The sequence below is a fragment of the Sinocyclocheilus rhinocerous genome, unplaced genomic scaffold (genome assembly GCF_001515625.1).
Source record: "Sinocyclocheilus rhinocerous isolate Xijiao unplaced genomic scaffold, SAMN03320098_v1.1 scaffold3303, whole genome shotgun sequence".
In the NCBI taxonomy this organism is placed as follows: Eukaryota; Metazoa; Chordata; class Actinopteri; order Cypriniformes; family Cyprinidae; genus Sinocyclocheilus; species Sinocyclocheilus rhinocerous.
Window position 1 is genome coordinate 114,129 of NW_015634071.1, and position 16,449 is coordinate 130,577.

Sequence of the window (16,449 nt, forward strand, 5' to 3'; positions counted from 1 at the left end):
CCTTTTCCAGAATAGAGCTGCACCATTACAGCTCGGACCTGCTAAAAACATCTGTTTTGATTCTGATTATCATGTTTATCGCGCCGAAATCATGCGTTTTAAACCATATTAGTCGAATCGTTTTGTCTGTGTGCTTCATGTGAGGAGCTCAAAGTCACTGTCTATGTATAGTGCTTCACATCACTCTTTTATGGTCCTATTTCAGCTTTAAAGGGGTCATATGATGCGATTTCAATTTTTCCTTTCTCTTTGGAGTGTTACAAGCTCTTGGTGCATAAAGAAGATCTGTAACCTCAGCTCACGCTAAGCCGCTAGGCCGCCGTGTTTTTCGTGGTGAAAGCGAAACTACTTTGTTTGGTCTTCCAAAAGAGGACACGACTACAAATCAGTGGTTAAGTTGTATTTACAACACTGTTCCAGAACAGTTTAACCCAAATATCCAGATGTGTGCAGCAAGGGGCATAACATTTCCGTCACACGCTTGAGATATTCGGCCAATCACAACGCACTGGATAGCTGGCCAATCACAGCACACCTCGCTTTTTCAGACCGATGAGCTTTGTAAAAATCAATGCATTTCAAAAAGGCTGGGCATAGAGGAGAAACAATAATGTACAGTATGTGGAAAATAATGTGTTTTTTAACTTTAAATATCATAAACACATTTCATTACACCAAATACACAAAATAATGTTATTTTTAACAGCATCATATGACCCCTTTAAACAGCAGCGGCCTATGTAGGCCGTAAACGGCAAGCAACGCACAATTGGAACAAAGCCAGTGACTCACTATCATAAATGTCTATAACTAGCATAAAATCATTATAGTGATTCACCATTGCATGCAGTCACACAGATAAATGTATGGAAGCACACGCACACTCAGCCTCCCACTCAATCACACGATAATAGAAAGAGCAGGTCAGTTCACCGGCTCACTCACACACATGGTTGCAACCACAGCCAGTTGCTCGCTGTTATCACGATTTTTTTAGCCTCCTACACGCACACACAGTCCTGTAGATGAGAGAACAGCAGAGTTGTCTTTAGTCTGGGATTTGCAGCCCATTATCACGACTCATATCTCTTGGTACACACACACACACACCGTAGGCAGCTGAATGTCTGTACCCAGTCTAAGGCTCTGCTCTAATTCTGATTTGAGTAACAAGTGAGGTAATGAGCCAGACATCGCTTGCTGTGGAACTGTCTCTTTAAGCCTTGCTTTGAGACATTAGGGCCGACATCTGCTGCATTTACCGACGATGCATCAGAACCCTCTGTACCGCGACAGACAGCATAGTCTGCGCTAAAGCTTAACATATGGATTTATGTTCTGATTAAATTTTCTGTAAGCTGCTCATTTCTGCGGTAATGGGCATCCGAAGCCTTCTAAATACCCATAAGCCCCGGAATTTACCTGTGTGGATGGTGGGAAAGTATAATGGAAATAACAGAGACATGTGAAGATGAATATAATGTTTCGTGCTGCTCTCTCAGTGCCCTTAAATAAGTGATGAAGATTCTGGAACAGGTCTCTCATGTCCTTACAAGATTGTAGCATGTGTAATTTCACGCTCGTAAACTATGGACTGAATTGACACTTCCCGTTTGTTGCTGCCGTGTGTTTTGAGTTTGAGTTAATTCTTTGTCGTCTAACTTTTTATCTTAAAATCAATTTTATACACCATCATTTTCGTTTCTATAACGTGTGAATATATCCCCCATCGTATTCTACAACAAAAACAATCAGAGCGCCTTGTTATCACTAGTTTTATTTTGATTTCCCGAGTCCGCTATTAGCAAATAGCCCGCTAGCATCGCCAGCGTGGTTGCCGCTAATCTCGCTTACATTACTAATACTCTATTCACACACATTACCATTGTTTTACTCACTGTTACTACTGGGTACAGTGCATTCCGAAGCCATCTGTGGCTGTGCCATATTTCAACAAAGCTGGATCGTCTGACAACAGAAGTGAGAACAGTACATTCTCAATCATGCATCTCTGTGTTCAGCTGTGGCTCTGAGATTTGTTAAGGGATAATAAAGAATCAAAAGAGCCTTATCTTTCGATTCCTTTGTGGGGTTTTTGAAATCCTTTTTTTTTTCTCACAGTATGAGCAGAGACTCTAAGTATTTAAGCTCAAAGGGCCGTATATCACAAATGTCAAGCTAAGAATGTTGATCTGGAAGCAGTTTTTGCCCCTTACACACTTACATTCCCCATACACCCCATAAACTGATCTGGCAATAGAGTTCTTTTAACATTATCCAAACAATAGAGTATATTCATTAGGAGAACACAGCTGTGCTATGTGTATTTGTTTTTAAGTATTTTATTGTAAGAGAGCATCTTCTGAGATTTTAATCTTGTTTGTGTTGTGTGTGTGTGTGTGTGTGTGTGTGTGTGTGTGTGTGGATTTTCTTCTATTTTCATATTTTTATGGTATCTTGTTATGGTATTGACATATGGTGGCATATCATTTTCCTTCACTTTCTTGCTATTGAGATTCAAAGATCATCTTTTATGTTTTTTAATTGGTCAAGAGGCATATTTTTTCCTCTTGTATATATCCACACATACATTTATAATGTATTAGAAAATACTCAATATTTGTATGTTGGTAGGTATGATTTGTAATGGTTTTTTAAAAAGAAAAGTATTTTTAAAAGAAGTCTTGTGCTCACCAAGACTGTACTTATTTGATCAAATATACCGTAAAAATACAATATGAAAAATTACAATTTAAAAGAACTTTTGTATTTTAATATATATATATATAAAAAAAAAAACGAATTTAGCAAAAAATTAATGATGGCAAAGTTGAATATTCAGCAGCCATTTCTCCTGTCTTCTGTCAAACGATCCTTCAGAAGCCATTCTAATATGCTGATTTGGTGCTCAAGAAACGTCAGATTATTATCAGTGTTGAAAACATTTTATATATGTACATACATACATCATACATACAGTGGGTATAGAAAAGAATCAACCCCCTTTAAAATAATCACATTTTGTTGCTTTGAAGCCTGAAATGAAGACGGACAGTTTTTGTTTTATCCAGCTGTATTTTCTCAGTGCAACTTATAACATCTAAGTGAAATATATAACACCAACATGTCAGAAAAAAAACAAACAAAAAAACAAAAAACAGAATGACTGAGTTGGAAAAATTTTCATGATGTTATAAGAACATGTTTGCTACTCTGTATCCTTGCTGAAACTGCAGTAATGCATTTCCCGTGAACATTTTATAGAAAACTGAATTAATTAAATGCAGTTTGAATCAAATTTGCAGTTATTCATTTATGCATGAACAACTTGTTGTCAGGCAAAATACAGAATGCTGAGTGCAGAATCAGCTCAGCAGTCAGGATGCGTTATGCTTTGAAGAACAGCATTGAAGGACATATTGAATGATAATTCCATTTGAGACCATAGAAGTTTGAAGCACATATCAATTTAATTAGAAGATAAATGAATTTCTCTCAAATAAACTAGTTTCTCAGAGATTTCCCATTGCCGTAGAGGGCTATTAACTGAAATACATTAATGCAAGATCACAAAATCAGATTAAACAGCTGTCCTACACCAGCATGCACCAGAAGCTGTCCAAATGCACAATAAATAAATAAATAAAAAATGAATTAAAATAAATGAATTAAAAAATGTAAAAAAAAAAAAATTAAAGCGTGTGCACAAACACTGGGGCCTTTTTCTGAGTTTCAGCTACTGATAGAACAGGAAACTAGTTCATTGTTTATAGATTTGCATGCGTTCTGATTTCTCACACAAAGATGGTGTGAATGAAATTCATGACTTCACCACAAGAACCCAATAATCTGCAGCTGGGAATCTTCTTAAGGCCTAAATTTATTCATACCCATGTCTTTTACCAGCACAAACACAAACGATAGCACTCACACACTCTCTCTCACGCTCTCGTTCTGTTGCACACAAACACAAGCCTGGATTAGGCACTTAAATTGGCACACGCAAACACAATGACAATTACACTCCCAGTGATATCACATTGATACATCAGCTATTGCCTCAGGTTCAATAAACCCCTTTGTGCCAGGAATTTAATCAGCCTTGGTGTGTACTCTCCTGTTGCTATAGCGACCTTGTCTGTGTGAGATCCACAAAAGCCTATAATACTCTGCAGACCGTATATATGCCCTACAGAAGTCTGTCTCTCATTTAGTCTCACACACTCCACACACACACACAGAGTAACTCAACTCCCCTGCTCTGTGTCTGGGCCGCTCTCCTGCCATTTAACTTTTATTGAGAGAAAAGGAAAGACTTTTTATATTTAGAAAATCAACATGTGAAATGTTTCCACACAAACAATATTGTCCTATAAAAAAACTCAATGTAATAATTATTGTGCCATTGCTGCTTTCTGTGTCTATCTCACTCTGTCTCTTTTCCAGCGTGAAGGCCCTTGACCTGCAGCTGTGCGTGGTCACGCGTGAGATGAAGAGCGTGAGGGCAGAGAAAAAGAGCTGGAAAACGAGCGCACTTGCCGCCTGCACCTCAGGTAAGGAAATGAGGGAACAATGGCGTAAGAGAGACAAAAGAACAAGCGCAGCAGAATGGGCAGATCTCATTTAGTCGTGAGTGCGTGTGTGGAGTGCCGGCAGTAGCCACCTCAGCCACAGCACGACAGGAAGAGCTCTGCAGATGGGAAACAACTGTGTGCGTGTGAGTACACTTGTGGGTGTTTGCAGGCACAAGTGTGAGAAATAAAAATACAAAGTGAAAAAGGAAGGAGAACTAAAAGGAGAACAAGCGTGCATTGATTTGAACAGAATAGATTTCTGTGTAGCTGTATACTAGGATTATGTATATGAAAAAAAAAAGACAAAATTGATCTCAAAATCCTTTGACATTTATTCAGGAAAGATTGTTGTTATGTCTGACCACTGAATTTCTTATTTCAGTCAGATTACTTGACTATAGCATTAGTATAAATCATACACTTGCCTAATTGCAAATCAAACTGATTGACTGACATTTCTCTTCCAAGTCCATCTTTCAGAAGCATAATATAGTTGTTTTATTGGTATAGCAAAATAGGGTTTGTATTATCAAAAGCATTAAAAAAATAGAAATAATAAAAAAAGACAATTACCAAAAGCATTAATAAAGAATATTATTTGAATAAACTTTGATAAACATTTAAAACGATTAAACATAACAATAGTGTGAATGGGTATATACTTATTATATACTACTGCTGCTGCTGCTGCTACTACTACTACTACTACTACTAACAATAAAAATTGATTAAATAAATAAATAAACAAACAGACCTTAACAAAGTGAATAAGTGTTGTATCATCCTGAAGAAATTTATTTTATATATTAATTTTCAGCATAATGGATTTTCTATTAATATTCCTCACGTTATTCACTTTAAGGCTTTGAGGCTTGGTCCTCCTGCTGATATCTGTTGTTTGAGATATAAACAGTTAATAATCAGATGCTGTGAAGTGAAGCTGTCATGAATGACAGAAAGGATCCCTCGATCTCGGTTGACTGGCAGGCAATAATTCAGTCATGAGCTTTCTGACAGGCTTTTCCATCTTCTCCAAACGTCTGTATGAGTGGCATACACAAAGGGCTTGATGGCGTCATACTGTGAAGTGCTTCCAGGGAAGGTGTGTGCCGGGGGATTGTATTTAAGTAAAGGAATGTGTGGCAAACATTTATTTGTGGTTAGTGTGCATCAGGTGACATAAAAACCTGGAGTGAGTTGAAAATCCATTTCTAATGTGCTTTATATTCTTTTTCATCTTCCCTCATGTTTGTTTTCTTTCTCTTTGTCCCATTTAATTGAATATTTCAGCTGATGGCTGACACCTGTGCATGTTTTGGAATCTCTCAGTCATAATTTTCAGAACAAAGGTACAATGTTAAAAAAAAAAAAGTAAAATAAAATGTAAACAATATATTTTTTCTCTTTCATGAATATATGCTGCCTGGGCATTACACACAAGCACATAAATACACGCGATGTCACACCCTCATGACCACAATGTCTTACCAGGCGATTCATTCAGTTTTCAACGATAATGATTATATCATATTTCACCACCTGTAGAACAAGGAGCTTATTTCCCTGCATGGGTTCCCGTATATGTCATGACCTATTATATAGGAATGTGTGGTGTTGTAGTCTATAGTGGGTGTCATTATTACATCTGACTTTCTCGGGATGCCTTTCACATTTCTTAAGAAATAATCATAGTGCTCTCGGTGCGGTCTAACCTTGCACCCCATCAAAATTTATCGCTTGAAAAACAAAATGTTATATTCTGTGTTCCCGTGCTGGTAAGGATAGTAATGTTTTATGATGATTAAAATGTTTCTCTCACTCTCTGTGTTTCTTGGCTGTTCAGGGCTCTGTGGAGTGCAGCTTTAAAACTAGCGATGTGTTGCACTCTTGCCAAACATTGGAACACAATACTCAACTTTCAGATAATTCAGTTTTGACCCCATTTGTGAAATTTGTGGCATTTTATCAGCCAATGATTACTGAAAAAAAAAATGCATATGATATGTGCAGTCTGTATTCTCAAATACAGGTTTATCATTTCACAAATGATTTGTCTTTTTTTTTGAGCAATAAGAAATGGGTTTAAACTGTCAAACCCCCCTTTTACTCATTTGACCTCAGTTCACCAAGAGCATTTGTGTTAAACTATATTTGACAGCTCCTTTTTCTTTTTCTGCAAAGCAATTGTCAGGCTCAAATAAATTTTTTTACAGTTTACTGTGAGCACTTCATAATTTCCTGCTACCTAGCAACCTCGTAAAATCTTCCTTCTGAGATATTATCTAATATTTTTCACATATATGTCAAAGCAGAGTATGATCCTTTGCATTGAACAGTGTGTTGAAGCCGTGCCACTAGTCATGTGAAAAGACCTTATGTAATAACTTTATTCAGCACCTTTTGTACTACAGACATGAATGATACTTCAATCATGTGACTTATCGAGAAGAGGTTTGCTATTACTTTAATCAGACAAAAAAAAAAAAAAAAAGAAAATTCTGCCTGTCCATACAATGAAAGTCAGTGCTGTTTTGTGTGGACAAAAACAGTTGAAACATTTTTTAAAATATCTTCTTATGTTTCACAGACAAAAGAAAGTCATTCAGGTTTGGTACGACATGAGTAAATGATGACAGTTTTCATTTTTGGGTGAACATTCCATTTAAGATTTTCGCCTAATATGGGTGAAACTTTCATTGACAAAATGAACCAAACCATATATCAGATTTGGGGGTGAAATGATTTAGCAGTCACCCAGAACACCCTAGCAACTGCTTAAAAACATGCTAAATACAGTCCATAGCTATGGCCTTGCAACCAGCCACAACACAACACCCTATTAAGGATGTTGCAATATACTGACAATAAAAGTGATATTTAAAAAATTAACTATTTATATCATGTTAATGTTACACGTACACTAATATAAGTTATACAGCACAAGTAACTGGCTGACACTCCAAAATACTAGGTGGCAGTATTGCACCTTAATGCTGGTTGCCACCAATTATAAAAATGAAAATACACCTCAATGTGCATACTATCCATCCTAAATAGTATGTGAGATTAGAATAAGTGTGTCCCACAGCATAGTATGCTAAAAAGAGTGTGCCAAGAGTCCCCAGATGGTGTACTATTTCCAGTTGATTTTCTAAGTGTGGATCCTTGCACACTCTAACGGTTAATATTGGATAAGTATTTGGTTCAGAACTATAAACACAAATTCAAACATGGCGAATGTACTCGACCAACGGTTAAGTAGAGAGGTTCAGTTAAAAGGTTACCAAAAATGAGTTACTAATAATCAACATTTAACCTGGTAAAAAAAAAAAAATTCTTTAATGTTATTCATGTTATATTTAATCTGCAACAATGTGAACTTTTGTAAACATCCTTTGGGTCAGTAACGTTTAAATGTATCATTGTGAAAAAAATATGAGTAGAGTTCGCCGCATAAAGACCAGATCAACGGTTACTTTTTTTTCTTCTCTCCGTTACGGTAGAAAGTTAAATTAAATGAAATATAGAGGATGTTAATTGTGACAAGATGATTGACAGGCCAGTTTACAGTGACAGGATCCGTGTAACTATGCAACAGAGCGTCGGTTAAAGATGCATCTGTATGACGTGATAGTATGTCCCAAAGCTTGCCTACTCTTCTACTAGAAAAGAGTATGTACATTAAGGATGTAGTATAAGTAGGCAAATTGGGACGCAGCATCAGTATGTAGCTATTACTGCCTCACAAACTCATGTGAGAGGAGATGACAGGCAAAAGTGAGACAGTCAATCCTCAGTTAGCTCATTAGTGTGAGAGTTCCGTAAAAAAGATGGGGTGTTAGACCCGAATCAACAGTTCTTTTTATAAGTTCTCTTTAGAAGTTATGATTACGAACTTTCTCTCTTCACACATATTTTGAGTGTGATACATTGGCCTAACAGGAAATGCAAACAAAGCAAAGTTTTCTATAGATATTGTGATAATAATGTTATTGTGAATTCTTTCGGCCATAATAATTATGTACTGAAAATCTGATATTGTGACAGTCGTACACCCAGGTGAAAAAGAAATATATTTAAATTGTGCTTTTTCAGACATACTTACTATATTTAAATTATACTATACTAAGTGCATATTAAATGTATTATTTTGAAACAACTTTAAGTATATTAAGTGTATTTCAAGATATGTTTAAGTTTGATTTTAATCTATTTGTAATATATTTAATATATTGAAATTGTGTTAAAATGGAACCACTTTAAGTATATTTAGTGCAATTTAAGTGTAATTCTTAAAATACATTTAAAATGTCCTTTTAATACTTCATGAACTACAGTTAGAGTATATTTGAAGCATCGTTTTAATGTACTTCAAGTACATTTCAATTGTATTTCAGCTCATTGGAAATGCATTAGCATTACACTACTAGTATATTATAAAGCTGCTTTTTTCAGTATATACACACACGTACACACTTTGATATCTAGAAAACTTTAATGTATTATATATTGTTGCATACATTACAAAGATTCATAAAGTACACTAAAAAAGGACAGCAGCATATATACTTCGGTGAAAAACAAAACAAAACATACTATTAAATGTATTAAAAATGCACTTGAAATACAAGTATGTTTATAGTATATTTGTATTACTACAAACATACTCAAGTACATTTTAATACATTATAAAAAAACAAATAAAAAAAGACTGAAATGCTATGGCAGAGCTATCTTTTCCATTTGTAGAACATTTCAGTTATACCGGCCTTACTAAAAAGTACAGAATTTTACATCAATGAATAAATAAAAATTACAATGCAATTTTCTGAAGAAAAAAAATACATAAAAAAGACTGAAAAACAAAGTGCATAAGTGAATAGCTGTGTGTGTGCAAAGACTGAAGATGATAAAGTTCAAGCAACAGAATAGGGAGGGATGGAGGGGGTTTTGGAGGTGGACAAGGAGATGGCGTAAGAATGGTGAGAGGCAAAAGTGCGGGGATGATGGCAGGATGTTGCGAAGGGATGGTGATGGGAGGATAACGATGATGCCCTGGCAGCTTAGATGGTGTTTGGCACATGGCACAGACCCAGAGCATCCCAGTGCTGACAACACACGGCGGAATCGAGGGAGCGAGGAGCCAAGATGTAGATGGTGTGGCTGCCAACATCTGGGGGCCGACCGATGGAGACAGAGCTGGTGGATCCGAAGGCGCAGATGGAGGGCTGATGGAGCTGAGCGTCGTAGCAGGTTCCGGAGACCTGGGCACAGCCTAGTCGTCCTGACTCCTGGCATACAATATTTTGCACCAGAGCCTTGCAGCTTTAGAAAAAAACAAAACAGAAACAAAATGAAATAACAGATTATTACATGAATGACTGAAAGCAAGCACAAATTAGCCAGCTGGAATGGACACATTGCTAACGTTTTTCTTCCAAGATTGACCAAATCACCCTCCATTAGGCCTGATTCAAAAATCTCTATAACAGAGGTGATACAACATGAAAATATACTTACTATTCCTTTGCTTGTCTCTGCACTCAGATTTCAGTTTGTCTTCTATAGCAGCTGATCTGAAAAACAACAAATGTTAATATTTCACACACACAAAAAAGCAAATGATGATTGATGATTTGTTTTCTTTTTAAGAATGACAGTACGCTGAGAACAATGTACCTCAAAAACCTTCCCAGCCTCAGCAGTTTCAGATGTACTGTATGCTCTCATATAAGCAACCCTTCTTACAATTTAATCTTTGTTCTTATCTGTAATGAGAAATATATATTAGAAAATAAAGGCGATAAGGTTGTCAAGCTTGAACAAATATAAACACCAATCAACGAACACTACCACAGTTGGCTAATCAGCTCAAGACAAAGTAATTGTATGTTCATAATCATGGTTTTTCAAAGATCATTAACCTCATTACAATGAAGCCAAATTGTTCAGGAAATCAGAAATAAATAAATACACAACTTCATTTTGCAAATAAAAGAATGTTAATGTTGTACATGTTATAATGACTAATTTTATTTTATTTATTTTTTTCTGCCAATGCATGTGTCAAAAACACGACTGGCACAGACAAATAACGTTAATTAAATCTTACCTGAAGTCACAGTGAGGTTCCAAAAGCCAGACGCCATACACGCTTGCAGAAGCTGGTAAAAATAAGAACATACCGCTATATTTTCTAATTAATTTCATAGTTCCCCCAAAACAATTTGAATTCTGTCATCACTCACCCTTAAGATGCTCCAAACCATCTAAGACTTTCGTTCATCTTCAAAAGAAAAGCTGAGATATTTTAATAAAAATCTGAGAGATTTATGTCCCTCCGATGAAAGAAGATTCACCAAAGATGTTCACGTTTCAAAAAGTTGAAATCGCAAAAAAACATCGCCAAAGTAATCCATATGAATTGCGTGGTTTCCTCCAAGTGCCCTAAAGAGACACGATCGGCGACCGCTCTATATAATACTGTTTAAATTTAGACTTATATTCACATTCAAGAGACATTTGATCATGAGACATTCAGCTTTATTCTGCAGTACAGGGGTCTGGTCTGATTTAGGGAAAGAAGGAAAAGAGAAATTGTTTAGAGCTAAGACAAAGTAATTACTAGAAGAAATATTGAGGTACTTTAGTAAACTACTTTTAGTAACTACTAATACCACATTGGGGAAACTACTAGTCATATGTAAAACCTTAGCTAAAGGGATAGTTCACCCAAAAATGAAAATTCCAAACCTGGAACAACTTAAGGTTGAGTAATGATTACAGAGTTTTCATTTTTGGCTGAACTATCCTTTAAGTAAAAGTATTATCTTGCATACTCTAATGTGCCCTAAAGAGACACGATCGGCGACCGCTCTATATAATACTGTTTAAATTTAGACTTATATTCACATTCAATAGACATTTGCACGCACATCATATTTTATATACGAAGCTCTCTGGGGTGAGCTCATTATCATACGAACCAATCAGAGCCGTTCAATGGCTCTGGAACCAATCAGGTTTAGTCAGTGGGTTGTTTGAATTTAAACAAGTAAACGCAAGTTTTTTTTTTTTTCATATATGATGTTTAAATCCTTGTGGGAATTTCAGAAATATATATTAGAAAATAAAGGCGTCAAGCTTGAACAAATTTATAAACACCTAGCTTATTACAATTAATGTATCATGTAATGAACAACAGCCTAATCAACCAAAGTAGCATAACCTTTTAAGTAAAACTGAATAACATATTAAACAACATATTTTAAATATTGCAATGCTTAATAATAGTTGGCAAACGTTTGTACATTGTAAATGTTAAAAATGTTTTTCAAAATATTGTACTTTTCCAAATATTAAAATTATAAATACATAAATATTTAAAATATAACCATGTGTAGGCCTACTGCAATATAAAGTACATTAAAAACCCACTAAAAGTGTAATCATTTTGTTATGTTCTTACACAAAGTAGACATAAAATATACTTTAAGTAAGGGTAACATAAGTATGTTTTCTGTAAATACACTAAAAAGTCACTAAAAGTATGCTTGTGTTTAGTATATTCCTTAAAAGTGTAACTAAAAATATATTTATTGCCAAAGTATTTCTAGTATACTTTTTATAAATACATTAAAAGTATGCTTCTGTTTAGCATATTTCTTCGAAGTATAACTAAGCATATATTTAATACAAAAGTACTTCTAGTATACTTTTTAGAAATATATTAAAATGCAATTCAATATATTTTTATTGCACTTCAAATAAGCATGTTGGGAATACAAATGTATTATAAACATACTACTTGAATTTCAAGTATATTTTTTAATACATTTAATACTACGTCTTTTTCACCTGGGCACCCTAGCATTGTGGAGTCGCCTTTAGCATTGAAAATCATTACTCATATTTTCATCAGAATAGAAATAGAAAAATGTTGTTGTGAAGAAGTCTTTCCCTGAAGATCGGTAAAATGAGCACTGAAGTATGCTCCCTTTATTCTCTACTTCACAAATATATGAAGTAGATTTCACATCTTTGAACTGCCTCAGTCATCAGAGCAAAGAAAAAATGAAATAGTATGATTCTTAGATGTCTTCCCTCCTTAACCCCCAAGCCGTAATGTTAGCGTCTCTTTAAAGGCCCCTTTTCATGTCTTGTGTGTGTGCATATTTATTTTTTGGAGTGAAGTGTGCGTGCTTCACATATGGGGCATGTGCGTGTGTAGTGCGAGTTCACTGTAGCGTGAGGTCTAGCAGTCTGTTCGGTCAAAAGGTTTATAGCCTGATTATAGACTACGCCCCGGCGGTTCACAAAAAGAGACGGGGAAGGACAGCGAATGAGACAGGAAGCATAAACTGTTTGATCCATGAACACCCCTAGGCGAGCTGAAGAGCACCAGAATGCTGATAATGTTAATGATGATGATGATATGGGAGGTGATTCATAAAGACAGTTGTGATGGAAGTCATAGATTTGAAACTGGACAGGCTAAGAATGCTGAGAAGCGGGCGAAAGCAGGTTAGCAGCTGGCCAGACGCACACATCAAAAACAGACCATGTGCTGTCCAGACACACTCCAGAATCACTTCAAACACCGAGAGCGAAATGAGAAAGAAAGAAAGAAAGGGCAGGAGTGGAGAAAAATAAAGAAAAAAGCATTCACTCCCCCCACCTTCAATACCACGACTGAGGTGCCCTTGAGCAAGGCACCGAACCCCCAACTGCTCCCCGGGCTGCCCACTGCTCCGGGTGTGTGTTCACGGTGTGTGTGTGTTCACTGCTGTGTGTGTGCACTTTGGATGGGATAACTGCAGAGCACTAATTCCGAGTATGGGTCACCATACTTGGCCACATGTCACGTCACACTCTTTTCATTTGCTCTTTACTTCTTACATTTTCTCATACCATCTTTTTTCTTACATTTAATCTTTTCTCCTCTTATTTCATCTTGTCTCCTCTTTTCTCTTCTTTTCTTGTTTCATCTCCAGTCTTCTTGTCTCGTTTCGTTTCCTATTTGTTTCTCATCTCATCTAATTCCGTCCCTTCCTGTCTTGTCTTTCTAATTTTGCCTTTATACTGTAATTCCCTTTTCATCTTTTAGTCTCCTCTCCTCTGATAATAGACTTTTTTTTGCCCAGTGTTGTTCCCTTGTTATGAAAAATTTATTCCCATGGTTCTCCCCCACTGTCGCTCTCTCTCTTCTTTTACTGTCTGTCTGTCTCCATGTCTCACCCTAACACTGCCATGTTTACCCGTTACCATGACTCCTATACAAGTGGATGAGTGTGTGCTTGTGTATGTTTGTTTACGTGGTGACAGGCTGGGATGGGGGAATGGATACACATATGGCTGGTGTGTGGTCGCTGAAGAGATTTCATGCATGTGTGTTTGTGTGTGTGTGCACTTGGCGTCCTGTTTATCCACATAGAGACTTCTGGCAGCTCTTATCTGCTGCTGTCTCATGATGATGATGTAATGCTGGTGGGAATGAAAGAGGCACGATGTAGGGCAGCAGTACAGCCGGACTGACACAAAACTTCAAATGTACAGTGCAAACCTCATTAAATCAACCGGCTAACCACTGACGGTGCTGACACTCAGCCAGAAACTATGAGAGGCCAAACCCAAAGAGACACTGACTGTCCCATAGAAAATTGATGGAGGTCTAAATGAAGGTCCAGCAGGAGCATGTTCATCTAATCCTGTCCATCACAACACTAGCTTATATATAAACAGCTGCTTACCAAATGTGTTTACCTTAAACCTACTCAAGGATTATATGAAAATGTGAACTCATAACAAATGAAACACAGCTTAAAATGAACAGGAGTACAAATATCCCACCCACACATAAAGTGTAAAGTTTATTTGTCTAGGCTTATGCCTGTGTTCTTGAATATTTCGAGATTTGTGTTCAGGGACTCGGCATTTTAATGGATCAAAACCAAGATATCCAAAAAGTCAGTGATTCAGTGTTGAATAAACAGTGATTTCATTTAAAAAAAAAATCAGTATCAGTTGTTCTTATTAGTTCCTGTATTAAAGACAAATCTTTTTATTGTTTCACTTGCCTCTCCTGGATAACCTTGAGATAGAATATTGAATGAATTTCGATATGAACTCAAACATCTCATTTCAGCTATTCTTGTCTCTTCACTTTTCTTCTCAACTTTTTTCTTTTCATCTCTTTTCTTTTTGTCTCGTCTCGTCTCAATATTCTCTTCAAACAGAACTCAATCATTTAATGTCTTTCTCTAAACTTTCTCTTTGTCTTGCCTCATCTAGTCTCTTCTCATCAAAATGAACTAACATGTTATGTAATCTCTTCACTACATTTTTGTCTCATCTCGTCTTGTCTCTTCTATTTAAAATAAACAAACATTTCATGTAGTCTCTTTTCTTTTCTACTCATCTTTTCTCTCTCCTTCTCATCTTGTCTCACCTCTATTTCTCTCATTTTCCTGAGAAAGTGCTGTTCCCTTGCAATAAAGCAGTGAAAAGAAATGTAGTATTCTTCAATACTAAATCAGAATCTTTTGAATAATTTGCTTTGAGTCTGTGTGCGCATCAGATCAAGGTTTGTGCAGCAGCAGTGGCTTCTCAGGGAGGCTTTGGCCCTGTTGCAGTCGTCTTGTGGGGAGATGACGACTGTTATGAACCAGTTAACTCACTTCCTGGAGACCTGGGAAAACAGCAAAGCATTGATAGAGCAGAGTTGCATCAGTGCTGATGCAGGTAATTGCACACACACACACACACACACACACTGCTTCTGTCCTGTGAACTATCCTGTTTCAGAAAACATTTGCTCCTATCAGTACAACTTGTTTGTACATGTTTGTACATCTTTTACAACTTATAGTACATATGTTTGTATGTGCGTATGTATTACACACATGCTCAGGCAGAATCTAAGCCTCATGTACAGAGCACACTCCTACATGGCGAGGATGACAATAAAAATATATCTTGTCATGCTCTAAAATTAAAATAGGAGCACACTCTCCCTTGGCCTCTGTGGGTGCATGTCGGTGACTATGAGATGTAGGGCACAATGTACCCGCTGTGCTGAGATAATTGAAGTATAATGATAATAGAGGATGTGAGGCATTTACTGTAAGTGCTGGAAGAGAGGAGAGTGTCAGTGGATTGTGGGGCTGAAATTCCTTAAATTCATGAGCATTCTAAAACCCTTTATAGGAGAAAAAAAAGCATGAATGTCACACCCTAACTTTTTTTTAAAGATGTTTATACTTTCATTCATAAAAGGATGCATTTTTTAAAATAAATTAATGTTTTTATTCAGCACTTTTGAGAAAAAAATGACTAAATATATTAATATATATAAGGCAGCACAACTGTTTTCTACAAAGATAATACAGTTTTTTACAATTGCTAACATCCTTTTGTCCAATCTGTAGTCACATTTTCAAAACTCTAAACACAATTAGCACATCATCGTCTGTTGTGACCATGCCATTAACACAATTTGTGTTTTTTTCACACAATATGCACCATGTTTCTAAAATGCGTACATTTTCTTTTCATACAAGCTTACCCAAAACCAAAATCATGGTTCTTTTTAGTCTTATTTACAAATGCTTAAACACAGCTTGTCAGAAATGAAGACCCAATGTTCCAAACCTTAAAGGGGTCATAGGATGCTACATGCACTTTTACAAGTTGTTTGAACTTAAATGTGTGTTGGCAGTGTGTGTACACAACCACCCTATAATGATAAAAATACACCCAGTGTTATTTTTTTTAATCTCGTTAAATGTTTTCCCCTTTCTTAAATCGAGCCGATCTCAGATGCCTGGCTGTGTGACCTCACACAGACAGGCCCCTCCCACAATAGTTTGATTGACAG

At 36.3% G+C, this 16,449-nt stretch overlaps 1 pseudogene; it reads left to right on the top strand.

The window, feature by feature from the left end:
• Positions 1-16,449, top strand: part of LOC107745420 (trichohyalin-like) — a 182,819-nt pseudogene that overhangs the window by 47,170 nt on the left and 119,200 nt on the right.